Source organism: Pogona vitticeps, chromosome 2, assembly GCF_051106095.1.
Source record: "Pogona vitticeps strain Pit_001003342236 chromosome 2, PviZW2.1, whole genome shotgun sequence".
Taxonomy (NCBI): Eukaryota; Metazoa; Chordata; class Lepidosauria; order Squamata; family Agamidae; genus Pogona; species Pogona vitticeps.
In genome coordinates this window covers 180461189-180477074 of record NC_135784.1, presented here as the reverse complement: position 1 = coordinate 180477074, position 15886 = coordinate 180461189, and the positions used below count along the sequence as shown (strand labels likewise).

Below are 15886 nucleotides of genomic sequence, written 5' to 3'. Positions count from 1 at the left end.
CCTGCCAAGACTTTGGACTAACAATCAGCCTGAAGAAAACACAAGTCATGGGCCAGGGTGTGGACTCACCTCCCTCTATTACCATCTCCACACAAGAATTGGAGGTTGTTCATGACTTTGTGTACCTTGGCTCAACCATCTCTGACACCCTCTCTCTAGATGTCGAGCTGGATAAACGCATTGGGAAAGCAGCCACCATGTTCTCTAGACTCACAAAGAGAGTATGGCTCAATAAGAAACTGACAACACATACCAAGATCCAGGTCTATAGAGCCTGTGTCCTGAGCACACTCCTGTACTGCAGCGAGTCCTGGACACTTTGTGCCCGGCAGGAGAGGAAGCTGAACACCTTCCATATGCGTTGCCTACGACGGATTTTTGGTATCACCTGGCAGGACAGAGTTCCAAATAGAGTAGTCCTAGAACGAGCTGGAATTTTCAGCATGCATACATTACTGAAACAGCGACGTCTACGCTGGCTTGGGCACGTTGTGAGAATGGCTGATGGTCGGATTCCAAAGGATCTCCTATATGGAGAATTAGTGCAGGGAAATCGCCCCAGAGGGAGACCACAGCTGCGATACAAGGACATCTGCAAGCGGGATCTGAAGGCCTTAGGAATAGACCTCAACAGATGGGAAACTCTGACATCTGATCGTTCAGCCTGGAGGCAGGCAGTACATCACGGCCTCTCCCAATTTGAAGAGACCCTTGTCCAGCAGGCTGAGGCAAAGAGGAAGTCACAAAGGAAGCAAAACCAGGGAGCTGGACAGGGGACAGATTGGATTTGTCTCCAGTGTGGAAGGGATTGTCACTCTCGAATTGGCCTCCTCAGCCACACTAGACGCTGTTCCAAGTCCTCCATACAGAGCACGATACCATAGTCTTTCGAGACTGAAGGATGCCTACTACTGTGTGTAGTAATCCCCTGACCTTGTGGCTGGGTGGAGTTCGTTGACCTTTTGCACACTTTTTTTTTTGAGAGCTGGGAGCCAGGTTTTGTTGAGCTTCATACTTTCCTCCTTCCGTTTGAAGTTTTGTTGATGCTTGTGGATTTCAATGGCTTCCCTATGCAGTCTGACGTAATGATTGCTGGTGTTGTCCAGTATTTCAGTATTTTGAAATAAAATTTCATGTCCAGTTTGTTTTAGGGCATGTTCAGCTACTGCAGATTTTTCTGGAAATTATTTCAATTAAAAGCCTTCTGGAACAGGAAGGTTTTGACCTGGCACTGAAATGTCATCAGCATTGGTGCCAAATGAATCTCAATTGGGATGGCGTTCCATAGTCTGGGGGCAGCTGCCGAAAAGGCCCTTTGTCTACAAGCCACCCCTCTTACCTCCTTGAGGGACGGCTCGTTCAGGACGGGCCCCGGGCTAGATCTTAATTGCCGGGTAGTTTCATATGGAAGGAGGCGGTCCTTCAGGTATCCAGGGCCCAAGCAGTTTAACAGAGTTTTTAACTGCTGTTAACATAATAGTCATGCTTTGAAAGGGTTTTTAAAAAGCCATAGCAATGCATTGCTGATGTGCTGTGTCAGTTAGCAAGAGGTTAAATGAAACTGAAAATTTCCTCTCCCTTCCCAGCCCAAGGGAGTGGGGAAGGCAGTGTTCCCTTTCTCAAGACTGTTAACGACTAGTCCCCAATTCTCATGAGGGGAAGGTTCTCTCATTATTCCCTAGTCAGTTTGTTGCTTTTTTTTCTGGCCACATGATGCAGAGCCAATATTGAGATGTTTTCCCCGCCAGCAGTATAACTGCAGAACATTTCCCTACCACCAGGAGGGCTGTGTTATTTTGTACCTTTGTTGTACTGGTGCATTGCTTAACACAGGGGTCCCCAAGCCCCGGTCTGTGGCCTAGTGCTGGTCCTTGGCCATGGCGGGACCAGGGCATGGAGACAGATCTCTCACACACCCCGCACACACTCCACCCACCCACCCCACACGCACATCCTGTCACTGGCATGCAAGGATACCCTGCCCTCCCAACCAGTCCACGACTCAGAAAAGGTTGGGGACCACTGCCTTAATGGGATTTCCTGTGGGCACACCCTGCCTTATTTTTTAGAGTCGAAGCCAGGAAGGTAGTCACCATTACTGTGGCACAGACATTTTTTTTTAAAATGGTGCCCAATACATTGGTACATTGGTAAAAGTATGTCACCAGGGGGCCTCCACCATTACATTACTGTTGAGTAATTTTTTTTTAATTCTATGGGAAGACACATTGAAACATTGGTGTCAGGACTGGGGCCATGCCAGAACCATGCAACTTTAGTGCAGGCAGGATCAGCCCCATCCCTCTGGGGAGAACTGATCTAGAGACTGGAGGGCCCTTTCCCTGCAGCTGTGGCTCAGCTCCTCAGGAGGGCCACCTGTGGAATCTGAGGACTGGGCTATATGAGAACAGGCTTTCCCTACAGACCCTTGCTTGGCCTGTGCTCTTATTCCTGCCTTGCCTGACAAACCTAGTTGTTCCTGCTTCGTGCTCCTGGACCTGCTGCTTTAATACTGTTCCTCCTGGCCTGTCTGACCACAGTTCCTGTCATCCTTCTGCAGTACTAGACTGCTGTTTGAACTCAAAACCTTAGCTGGTTGGTCTCTGCTTGAGTTGTGGGGCTGTTCCTAACTTATTCCTGTGGTGTTGCTCTAGACTGGGTCCTGGTGCCTTTTCTACTGAACCCTGGCAATTCGTATGTGAATATTACCGGGGGGGGGGATCACCAGTACTGCTGTGTGGATATTCCAAGTCTATTGTGTGAAATGCATTTCTGCAGGAGCAGCTGGTGCAACAGAGGACATTTTTCTAAACAGAACTCCCTTCCCTATCAATGTTATGTCTGATTTTCGCCCCCACCCCCCCATGTGTGAATCTGCCTCCTCCTCGGGGTTCTATGGCAACCAGAACGAAAGGGACTGGAAGTGAATGCTATGGGTGCACAAGGAGGGGGGGAAGCTGTTGGGGGGAAAGGTCAAGTGTGCTTGAACAGTCATGAACCTTAGAGGGAGCTTTGTTTCTGATATATTGGTAATTTAGTTTCTTGGTGTGTGTGTGTGTGTGTATATATATATATAAAAACCAAGAGACTAAATTGTCCCTTGAAGCAAGAGAAAATAAACCGGAACCATGGTGTAGCCAGCTGTAATGATACAAATAGGAGGAAATTAATCAATAAATACTGCTAAAAGTTCTTGGGACATTTGTCCTGGGATATAAACCATATAACCATAATTCAGTAAAACAGATGTATGGAAAGTATTGGAATAACTAGAAAACATTTCCCTTGTGTAACAGGGCCTTAAATCAAAGCACAGAAGAGGAGACCTGAGGGTTTTTTCCCTCCTTTTCCTTTAAAGGGAAAGACGATCGTTTTGGATTGTGCTAAACAGGGTTGCTTGAGCTGAAGTGTGGTCAATTCTTGTCTGTGGGTGTCAGGATTGCCCCAAAGGATACATTGCACCTCAAAGAGACCTTGCTTACCACAACCTGTATTGATCCAAGCTGGGATAAATAGGCCATCCAGTTGCACCCACAGTCATTACAGTACATGCTTGTTTTAGATAGACAGGACAGGTTATGCACAGTGAAGATTAACACTGAATAATCATCTGCACATAGAACTGTGAGCATGGAAGTGCAGAGTAGGACCCTACAGGGCAAAAGTAATCCAAAAGCTATCATAGGCAAAAATAAAACCTTAGGAGACTGAAGGCAAAATAATCCATTATGTGGTGCAATAAAGACAGGCTGCAGCATCCAGGCAAACAGAATGTATAGATGGGGAGCTAGTACGAACTTCCATCCTTGAATAGGCAGTGACACCCACCAGGAACATATGTAAAGCACATAATCACAGCACAAAAGAAAACACACGTCCCAGAATACCATAGTCTTTTTCACAGAATCAAAAATATAGATGAAAATTGGCCAATGGGGTCATCCCCAAGTCAGGCCCCTTGACAGTTACAAGCATAGTTTATCTCTAAAGTGGGTCCCTGCAGTTAGGGGTGCTTTCTTTCCTGGGATAGTGGTGAGGGGGACCCACCCGACTTCCTTGGCTGGTGCCCTGCTCTCTTAAGCAACCATTTCTTGGCCTTTCTACATAGGCCCTGGAATTAAAACCAGATGGTGTCCTTCAGAGTTCTGGAACAAATGGGTGGGGTGCTAAGTTTCAGCGCCTTTCCCCCCTTTTTGCAGACAGTAGCATAAATACAGAGGTCTGCCCACAGAAAGGCAGCCCGTATTCTTATCAGTTCTTGACCCATCTGGGCCTGCTTCCTTCCAATCAATGGAAAGTAAAATAAGTAAGTTTCCCTCTCTTCCATATACACTTGATGACTCTGCCGTGTTGCGGACGTTCCCTTCCCCACTTTCTTTGCTGCACTGTAATAAAGAGAGCTATATAAAAAGTAAGACAATCTTTTAAGCTAGCTCAGCATTGCCGAGTAAAGAGAATGTGAGACTTTTTGAGACCTACGGTATGGCTTCTGTGTGGTCAGGAGGCTTGCACCCAGAGCTGACAATCTGTAATTTTTGAGGCTGCAAGGTTACCATGTTATTAAGAGATTGTGGTGGACACTAACACACAAATATATAGTCTGTAATGTGGATATATCATATGTGAGTGTGAATTTATATAGGCCACACAAACAGCATTCTTAATGTGCAAAAGATTTCCACTCTGTTCTTGATAAACAAAGTTGTTTTTTCCCCCTTTTTTGTTTTAGATTTTCTAACGCAAACATGCTTTGTTTCTTTGGCAGCAATTTCACCCACAGAAATTTATGCCATTGAATGTTCCCACCTCTTTCTTCATATCAGAGAAAAAAAAGCTTCACTTGCTAAATTTCTAACAAGTGTGAAAATGCCAGTGGGCACTGGAAGTATAAGACGAATACTGCATAAATAAATATCTCTTAAATATCTGCTATTGTTTAAAATATATAAACAGTGCTAGAAGGAATATGAATCATGCTAACAGAAAAAAATGGTAATCCTATACAGTAATAAGATTTTGAGTGTATTGCATTATTTCCATTTTACAGATGGGGCATAAATACTGAGGCTGGAGACAGTTGGGCAGGGCAGTTCTAACAAGGGAGATCATACGGTGTGACTTCTTTATATCACAGGGCAGTTCATCCAATCTTCTCCCTGGCTGCTTTTTAATTTTACAGTAAGTAATGGGAGACAGGATGACAGGTAAATTGTCCTATAACATATAGTTCTGCCCCCAAAGCAACTATATTATGGACAATTATCGTTGCCTTTATTATACCAGAGTCACTGGCCTCTTGTCTGCATCTAATGAATTTAGAATAGTTATGAAAACTGAACCAGGGGCTTTGTGGAACACAATGTACCTTCTTTCTCATTACACTACACCATCTTGCCAATAAATAGTATTTTAGGCTACGATTTTTTGAGTATGTGGCATGCCGAAACATCAGCCTCACAGCACGGATAACTGCTATGCAAACCCGCTGTGTTTCAATTTGCAGTTACTTTTCAAATCCCCTTCTGGAACAACAGGCAGGCCAAGTCTTTTTTGTTACTTGATTGGCACTGTGGGCCAAATCAGACATTACAGTTTGCACATCCTCAGAAGACAAAAGCACTGGTTTTTCAAGTAAGGCTTGCGTGACAATAACCAGGTGTGTTTTAACACCTGAGAAACAGCCGCTACTAAGAACTAGCCATGGGCAGTAAGTACCTCGCGTGGCCCTAGCATCAAACTGTTTGAGTGTTCTGTGCTGTCAAGCTGGAAGTGACTTAACAGGGCTTTCAAGGTAAGTGAGATACTTAAGGAGTGATTTTACCTGTTCCATTCCCCCAGTGAGTTTCCATGTCCAAGTGGGGATTTGAACCCTGTCTCCAGAATCCTAATCCATCACTCTATCTACTATACCACAGTGGGAATCCACTGCATCAAACTAGGCAATATATTTACCTGACTTATTTTTTTTTCAAGAGGTGTGAAACAGGTCCTACAATGATCTTGAGAAGATTATTCCTTCAGGGCTCTTGCCACATTGGAAGGAGAAGGTCCCCAGACAGGTCCTCCGACTCTCCTAGGCATTGCTTGAGCAGGAGGGTGAGGGGTGGTGGAAGGAGAAGCAGATGGTCTGCTTATGAGACCTGGTGGAAAAACGTTTGACTGCCAAGCTCCAGCTTCCAGATCAAAGCAGCTGAGAGAAGAGAGAAAGAGTCCAAGAGGTTTGCACAGAGAGGCGACCGTGTGCGTGCGTGCAGCTGTGTGCAGCTCTCTGCACCGGGGACAGAGCCTTCTTAAGGAGCATCTGGAATGAATGAGATGTAAATATTTACAGGCCTGGATTGTAAGGTCAAGAAGGAGGTTCCCATCCCAGAAGGCTGCTGAACCTCTGGGGAGAGAAGGGGACGCCCAGCCTCTGCACAGTGTGGGAAGGATGCAATGATGATGGGAGGGGATGGGGCTGTGCTGGGATCGCCCCGTTTGTTCTGGGTTCTGCGTCTTCTAAACAAGGCCTCCATTCCCTTCTTTGCATCATATTCGTCTAGATAACAGACCAGTCTCCGACGAGACCACCACCACCCATAAGGAGGAGAACCAAAGGACCAAATACTGTCTTTGGAAACCCAGACTTCAAGGTAAGTACAACAGTCAGTTCATTTTCCTCTTATTTGTGTTGGATTTTAAGAGTGGCTCCCAACATTGAAGGGAAGCAAGGGAAGTGGCTTCTGGGCTTTTGTGTAAACACCAGAAAGGAAGAAAGTGCTTCAACTCCACAAGAAAGATTGCTTGGAAAAATTACTTTTTTTGGACCACAGTGGTTGGGAGATGTTGGAATGTATAGCGGAAACAATTAAATTTCCTCAGCTCCTACAATGAGATGCCTAGTTTCCAGATGGCAGGAATTGCTGCCACTGTCTCCTCATAGTAGTGGAGATGCACATTGTTTTCCTAGGGTAGTCCCTCCACCCTTAACATCTGCATGGCAGTAATTCAGCTGGTGACACTCTATAGCTGCCCCTTTCCCCAGCTAGCTAAAGATACAGGAGCTCTGTGTGTGTGTGTGTGTGTGTGTGTGTGTGTGTGTGTGTGTGTGTGTGTGTGTGTGTGTGTGTGTGTGTGTGTGTGTGTGTGTGTGTGTGTGTGTGTGTGTGTGTGTGTGTGTGTGTGTGTGTGTGTGTGTGTGTGTGTGTGTGTGTGTGTGTGTGTGTGTGTGTGTGTGTGTGTGTGTGTGTGTTTTCATTTGGGAGCAGTACAGAAATTGTACATTGGAGGTATAATGTGAGACCCCTCCTTTCCATGCAAATAGACCCCACTATGAACCGGAGCCTTTCTCACAGGGGAGGATTTCTATGACGTGTCATATTTTTTCTGCAGTCTATATTTGAACTTGTAAGTGGGTTTGGACATGTTTGTGAGTAATCTGGTGAGAAAGGCCAGATTTACCCATTAAACATGTTTAAACTTGCTTGTGGGTTCAAGTATAGGCTGCAGAGAAAGTGTGAGATGTCATAGGAATTCTCACCCTACGATGAGTATCCGACTGTGTGGAAGCTCAGTTCACACAGTCGTCCCACTTGTGGGATGGCGAGTGGGAAATCATATGATACAACTTCACCTGATTAACTGTTTAGTCCCAGGGCTTTTTTCATTCTGGATGCTTTGTGTATAGTGAACAAAAAGCCTCATGCCATTCTTCCACCATGCTATTTTCAGCAGCAGCATTCCAACTGAAGGTGAGAACTGAGGCTCGGTCTTTATTTCCTATCCACAAAATGGGAGTAACTCTGACAAAACTTTGTATTTACTGCAAGACCATGGAAGGAGTGAAGGTATTAAGCCTTCCCCCTGCCCCCATGACTTCTAACCTAACCAAGGATGAATTTGCTATTTTGATTATGACAATCTACTAACATTAAATGCAAAAAAAAAAAAGGATTTAATGGTGTCGAACTGCGGCCCTCCAGATGTTCTTGGCCTTCAACTCCCAGAAATCCTGGCCAGCAGAGGTGGTGGTGAAGGCTTCTGGGAGTTGAAGTCCAAGAACATCTGGAGGGCCACAGTTCGACACCGGGTATTTACTGATCACAATAAATGGGGATTTAAGGAGTCAACTCCTCTGTAAAATCCATTGTTTCAAATAGGCCTATTCTAACTGCACCTTATTTTAGCATAGTAAGTAATCACTAGAGTAGGTCCATTTGAATTAATGGAACTTAATGTGTAGTGGAGCTGAATCACCAAATACCCTTTGATTCAATAGGCCCATCATTCAATTTACTGGGCTAAGCAAGAGGACTCTGGTCAAGGTGTCCTTTCACTGCAAACGATGAACCTCTCTTCCTGACCATAGTAGTCTTGCTGCCTCTTAGGCCATATAGAAGGTGCCTCCCAAAGAACTCCCATACTTAGAAAGCACTGGGGCAGAAAATGAGGCCTAGAATGCTGTGCGGCCTATACAGGCTCCAAGGACTAGCCCCAGTGACACCAGTGAAATACAGCCATCTGTCGGTCTGGGTCTGTGAGCCAAAACTCCAACACTTCTGCATGGGGAATTCTGGGAGCTGAAGTCCAAAAGAACAAAAGTCCCATCCCTAATGGAAAGTTCACCTTTTAAAATTAAAATTGTATTCCTTTGGATGCTCTTTGCAATGAGGGGTATGTGTATTTGGGAACTGAATCTTGGCTGCAAAACCTTGTCCCGGGGAGGCCCTGCAGTGCTTCCAGAACAGCTGCTTCTGCGAGCAGTGTTGGTTCCAAAGGGGTGCACATGTAGGAAGCTGCATTGGGTCATCTTGTCTGCGTAGATCAGGAGTTTTTTTACTTTGATCGGTAGCAGATCACTAGGGCTTTTTCCACTGCACCTTCCACCTGACCCTTTTAAACTAGAAATACCAGAGACCGAAACTCAGACCTTCTGTATGCAAAACAGAATGATGCCAACTATCTAAATGTGGTTTAAAAGGTATTTACATGAATACCTACCAACTACTGTAGTGTGGAGGGTTGTTACCAGTTTTTTAAAAAATCTATAGGTTGGGAGGTGAGTGCTAGAAAGGTTAAGGTTGACTATTTCCTCACTAGCTATCAATCAGCTCACTGGCAGTCGCTGTGCCCACTCTGTGAAGCCACCAAATGTCTGTAATGTAGGGATATTATAGGGTACTGTGCAGGATTGTTGTAAGATGCTAGAGGTAATACACTGGGCCACAGTACTCAGCCAGCTCCGCGAGGGGCGAGAGAAGCTACCTCTAGGAATGAAAAATAAGCTCACAGTCACCATGATTTTTTAAAAAGAATGGCTCAAATTAAAATATGGTGATTTGTTAACTTGGGGCAATTGGCCTGAAAAGTTGTACTGTTAGCATTATGCAAATTATGGAAGAGGACCAATGTACTCAGTTCATAATCTGAGATACTGTTAATGAAAATACATGCATTTGTTTTGCTTTCCTGACTTTGGATCAAACGGCAACCATCTAATTATCTCTTCCGTAACTTTTGAATTATATACAAAGAAATGTGCACAGCTAAAATGCATGTATTTGAAAAATGTGTATGGATGCAATGGGAAAAGTGCATAAATATGCAAACATTAAATAAAAAGTATTTAAAAGTACATAATTTAGAAAAAACAAGGTCTCTTAAACAAATAGAACACAAAGATGGAGAAATGCAGATAAAATGTGAAGAGATATGGGTAGAAAATTGAGTCTGGGAGTATCACTCAGAAATGTATTATTGTCACCAAGGAAGCACCCAGCAAATGCCCAAAATGGGGAAACAGACACAGCCTACCCCTGCAACGATTAACATGGGAGTTAGGATGCAGGAAGGTTTTGTGTTTGATTCCTGACATCAATAAGCAGCCGTCTTTCCTACCCATCCTGAGGACTAACTTAACTGGTACACTTTTAAAGCTACATTATTAGCTGTTTCCCACCCCACCTCCCACAGTAGCCCCACTGAACCAACTACTCAAGGGCAAGTCAACACTTACATGAATCCCATTACAATAAGGGGTGCCCCCAAGACCCTAATGCCAAAGCCTCTGGTCCTGGAGGCCTCCAGGAGTGGAAATAGGCAGGAATGTTGAAAAGTCTTTGGGCCCAAGTCCAACCAAGTCCAAGGCTTTGGTACCAAGTCCTGTCCAAGTCCCTATTAAAAGCAAACTCTTTTCCTCAGAAAAAAAAGGAAGGGATGGGTGGATTCTGAGTCACGAGTTGAGTCCAAATAGCTGGGGGTGGGGAGGACAAGTCGAGTCCAGATCAAGTCACTGGTGTGACTTAACTCCGACTTGACAGCAAGTCTTGCAACTCGAGTCCCCATCCTTGGAAATAGGGGACCCATTTATATATCACTTCTTCTGTCTTTCTCTTTCCCTGTACATATGGATAGATCTATATAGATACATATAGTGATATATTTATAGCTATAGTGGCATATGTATATAGCGATACACTAAAAATATGGATATACCAAAAATACAGCTGGCCTGGTTCCTGGCAATCCCCAGAAGCAACAGTGAAAGATTTTCTGCACTGCCTCCCAGTGAACGAGATAGACAGACAGATGCACAAACACACTCTACCTATCCATCTATCTACCCATTTGTCTGTTTGCCTGTGTATCTATAGGCTACATTTTGCTCAGCAGTGCCTTTAAGTCTGACAATGTACAGGGCTGGTTCTCCTATTAAGCAGAATCTGGATGAACAGGTTGGTCCCAGGTAGCAGATACGTTGATCCACAGCCTCCATTCCCACATCTTGGAGGACTGAGCTGAGTGTTTTACACACCGTGTTCTACATCCCCTAAATTAGTCTGCTGTCTGCTGGTGAAGAACCTTCTCCAATGGCTAATGCTGAAGCACAGTTCAGCTACCTGCCTTCTGAGCAATGGTGCAGCTTTCGCACTTTTTGTCCTTTGCCTCAGGGAATCAAGTGTCTTGCGCTGGCCCTGAAGTCTTCCTTTTAAAGGAGAAGAAAATGACCATGTCTGTAGACTTCAATACTAAACCTGCTTTACCCATACAGGTCTACAGAGCCTCATTTTGCACTGCAGCACCAAGTATTTGGGAGTAGGGAGCATTACTCACTGTGCATGCATGTATATAATATTAAGAGTGAGGTGTGTGGAGAAGATCTTTGGGATATGTCATATCCTTTGGCTAGGAAAAGGAAAAGTCGAGGGTCCAACTCAAGCCCCCCGGGGCCTCTCCTTCGAGTCTTGGGCCGTCAACAGAGAATCTGTCTGCACCTTGCCAGGAAAATCAGATGCAGAAGGAGATGGAGCTCCTGTACTTCCCTCCTAAAACAGTTTGTTTTGGCAAACACCCCCTCCCAACGTTCTGTTTTTTTCAGCATTCTTGACCATTCTCCACACCACAATTTGAGACTTCCTTCTGGGAAATAAATGGGAAGCAGCTTATTAGACAAATAAGTGTGTCTAACAAACTACCACTCCTTCCTTCAGTTTAGCTCCCTGCCTCCACCTTTATTTGGAGTTGACCAGATACTTCCAGCAGCAGTAGTGCAGGGTGTTGCTGAGGCCCCTTTGGTGAGAGAAATATTAGCTGTCTGCAGCAGCCAATATAAACACCAAATACCCAGTGAGATACAAGAAAGGGCTTCTTTAGACCCTAGAGATCATGGGAAAACTCTCACTGCCCAAATAAATAAGCCCAGGGTAAGCCTGTTCAAGACTGGTCTGTTAGTAGGAAATGCTTCCAAAGTCTGTGGAAAAGACACAGAATGCCAATCAGCAAAATTTGCTCCAAATGTGGCAACATGCTTCTTAATTAATTGCCTTGAAAATGTGTCTGTAATTTCCCACCTCATTCTGATGGCAGGGGCAGACAGGATGTTCATTTTTTTCTTGAGTGCTAGTTAACACTCCCCCTCCCCTCAATAGCACCAAGTGCCAAGATTTTAGTTTTCATTGAAGTACTTTGGATCTCTGCATAAGGTTTCCGTCCTCTGAACACCCTGTGTGAGGCAATAATAGCACTACACTTAGAAGTCCAGAAAATGTTGTGATACATGGAACATAAAACTCTAGACGATCCCTTATATGGACTAATTAATGGGGTCAAACTCCACTAAGACATTGCCTCTCAGGGCACCCTGTCACTGACCTTAAACATATTGTGGCAGGAAAGAAACACGAAAGAGTGGTGAGAGTAAAGGGCTTCTCAGCAGCAATTAATTAGGAAATTCCAGTTTATTCGCGGGTTTAAATTAAGAATTTAGGGTAATGGTTTTTTATGATTCCCTGTGTGTTAATTGGCTTACCTCGAGCCAGAATATTTGTCTTATTCACAAAGGTTTTCTCAATGGCCAGTGTTAATGATGGAATTGTCACTGTCAGGACTTTCTGCATTTAATTGCCCTCTGATTTTACATTTTATAACCCCCACCCCTAATTTAAGTATTCTGTATAAATACTTATTTGTTATGTTATGTGCCGTCAAGTTAGAACTGACTTAGAGTGACTCTGCCGGTCTAAAAAGTGTCACATAACTCACTGATGTTCCTCCTGCAAGAGGCTAACGTGATCACTTCTTTGAACATTCTCCCATGTGAGTCCCATTGAAGCATGTGAGACCGGAGAAAGAACAATAGCCCTTCATGTACAAGGTGGTGAGGACACTGCCGTTGGGAAGCTAGAAAAGAACATGATTAACCTTCCTCTCAGAGGAAATGAAAGAAACTCCACTCAGATAAAACTGAGTCCAGTGCCACTTAGTGACCAAACCTCACGGCATGATCCTCAAGGTCTGTTTTCTTTTATTTAACAGAAAAAAAAAGAAATGACTTAGAACAGTGGGACTTTTCGGTAATTCAGGTAATCAGCTTCTCTTCTCCAAGATCTCTTTCAACTGGGAGGAAAATTAATTGTGGTTAATTGTGGTTGGTAACTATTTTACAAGGAGACTGGGGCTTATCAGGTTTCACATCCAAACTACACCGTTTTTTTCCCCTGGGGACTAACAGAATGTCCAAGCTGGTGTTGGAAGGCAAATGATACTTGACAGGCAATGTCAATCTCCTTTCAGTAAGACAGAGAAAAAAAAATAAGTTCAGGTTAGGGTGGGTATTGCTTCCTCCAGTCTTCTTATTCCTTTATTTTAAGAGGGCAAGGAAACATTATAGCATGATACCTCCCACATACACACACATTTTTACCTTTACCTAGGGTAGCATTAGGGTTTGTTTGTTTGTTTGTTTGTTTGTTTGTTTTTTAAGTTATTGGAAAGCCATTGAAAGCTTCTGACCAGAGGGTGTTGTTACATACAGCACTGATGTTACCTGTCTGTCATGGGTTTGGAGGGAAAGTTCCATCCTATGGGGAGTGGAAGGCGGGACATCAGGAGGAGGGGCTGTACTGTATATATATATGGGGATCCTGTGTGGAGGAGTTTAGAAGCTGGAGAAGAAGCTGGAGGAAGAGCTGAGAGAAGAAGCTTGAGTGGGAGTCTGTGTGTCAGACAGGGTACTACTGTGTGTCAGTCAGTACCAACCTGATAGGTTCAGGTGTCTGTATGGTTAGCCAGAACTGATAGGTTCAGGGTCTGTGCTTTATTTAGGAGTGTTCTGAGTGAACCAACCTGGTGTATGCATGATTGAGACTAAGCCACGTTACTGTATCTTATTCACCTGATCATTTTATTTTCCCTGTGTGTTGTTTAAATAAACCTTATTCCTTTATTTGTTAAAAATCCATCCCTGGTCTGTGTGACTTCTTATAGGGAATGGTTGGTGGCAGCTTAGTGTAACTGTGGTATATCCCAGTAGGTCTGGGGTTGTCACAGGTGTTATTGTGGAAACTTATAATTTCACCCAAGAAATGCTAAAACTGCCCCATCCATCTCCAGAACAAACCAAGATAAAAAAATAAACCATGCCTCAGAAAGGGACAAAAAATAATAGGAAGAAATGGATTTTTGTCACTGTTTTATAAACATGTCTGAATGTTGGGAAGAATACTGAAATAATCAGTGCGGAACCAGATACTTTGATAGGAACGTATGCTTGAGCATAAGACTTTGCTTTTTAAGTAATTTGAGTGAAGCATATACAGTAATCTGAGTAATGAAATCATTGTTAGTCTTAAAAGATGGCTCTAGAAGAATTAGAATAGTTGAATAAATAAACTTGGATTTTCAGAAACAACTTGTATATTTGGCAATTGGTCATTTTCAGGAATAAAAAGATATCATTGGATTTCTATTAAGTATTCCACATGTATTATTTAGTGCATGGTGTAGGTGTTTCACATTTTCCTGTAGCTGAAACTAGAACCATAGTTGGAATCTGCCATATTTTATCTCTCTTAATTTTGAAATAAGCTCTTTCTCCTTAATGTGATCATTTCTGCACTGAATTATACTGATGATGGAACTACCCAGAATCTATTTTATCTTGGGAATTTAAAGCAAGATCCAAGTTAGGCCACTTTGAATGAGATCCTTCTCTTCAACTTAGCAATTCTAAAAGGCCGTATCCACCAGTTGTGTTGACATGTAGCTTTAAAAGGTCATTCTGTCTAAAGATTTAATTTCCAGATTACAGTAGAACCCTGCATCCATGGGGGAACAGTTCCAAGCGTCATTGCAGATGCCGAACACCATGGATAACAGTGAATGCTATACATAGCATGATTCCCAGTGTGGTGTATTGGATAGAATGACAGACCAGGATGATGGAGAACAGAGTTAGAATTCCCACTTGGCCATGGAAATTCACTGGGGGTGTGGAACTGGCAAAACCACTCCTTAAATATCTCACTTACCTTGAAAGCCCTATTACTGTCACTATAAGTTGGTTTCGATTAGAGATGGGCATGAACCGGTTCGTCCCAATTTGTCCCAGTTCATAAAGGTAGCAGCATAGATGCTGCTGCTCCCCTTCCGTGCCTCCTTTGGCTCAATAAGCCATTCACCAGTCCCAGCCTCCATGATCTTGAACTGATCTTCCAGTCCTGGCAACCACTCAGGCTTCTCTGCCTCACCCAAAAGGGTGGGGCAGAAAAGTCTCTGCTATTGCTCATAACTGGGAGATTAGCCGTGGAGATGGGGAAAACAAGCAATCTGGGTCTGGTGAGTGGCTTGATCAGCTGAGGAGGCATGAGAGGGGGAGCAGCAGCACCTAAACTGCGGCCTTTACGAATTTGGATGAACCCGGACAAATCGGTTCATGCCCATCTCTAGTTTCGACTTGAGGGCAGAGAACACACATACATAGCATGGTCTCTCCCTCCTTATAGTGGCCATTTTTGGCAATGACCCCATGGAAATACGTATTTCTGGCATTTTTCTTTTAATATTTGCAATATTTTCATACCACGGGTAAGTGAAACTGTAGATAGCGATCCCGTGGATACATGGGTCCTACTGTATGTTTCTCTTTTTACCTGTTTGCCTGAGAGGAGTTGAGTTAGCTGGAACACAGCAATAGTGGTACAATGTCTGGAATGTTGGGATTTTGCTGCCCTGTCTTGGTTTGCATTATCAGCCACAAGTCCATTTGGAATGGCAGAACAAACCAATACATTCTTCAATTGGGTATCAACACTGTGGCAGCAGCTATGGTTCGGGCAAGCGAAGTTCTTCACGACATCTAAAGTAGTCCACAAAGAGCAAATAACGTTGACATCGCAACTCAGATCATCTACTTACTAATCTTTTCCAGCATCTATAGGTAAAGGTGTAGTGATATAAAATTTATTTAACTCTGTGGCCCTATTTCTCCTGCAGCAGCTAAATTTTATTCTTTCTGTCTATTTCTAAAATAAATTGGACCATTACTTTCAAAAACTGCTATAACGGTAGGACAGTGTCATCAGTAGCCACCAAGAGAGTTTTCAGGTGAATTGCTGCTTTTGTCAAGCAT

The 15886-nt window shown here is 43.7% G+C and overlaps 1 protein-coding gene across 5 annotated transcripts in view; it reads left to right on the top strand.

The window, feature by feature from the left end:
* The first annotated feature begins 1969 nt into the window (after window positions 1-1969).
* Window positions 1970-15886, top strand: part of ANGPTL6 (angiopoietin like 6) — a 41213-nt gene continuing 27296 nt past the window's right edge. For 2 of the 5 annotated variants that reach the window (XM_072991492.2, XM_072991494.2), the window contains exons 1-2: window positions 1970-6317; window positions 6543-6632. The gene's annotated coding sequence lies outside the window, so the exon portion shown is untranslated. Of the gene's footprint in view, window positions 6318-6360; window positions 6633-12824; window positions 12840-15886 lie in introns of those variants that run through there. The other 3 variants (XM_072991493.2, XM_072991491.2, XM_078386579.1) reach the window with 2 other exon arrangements.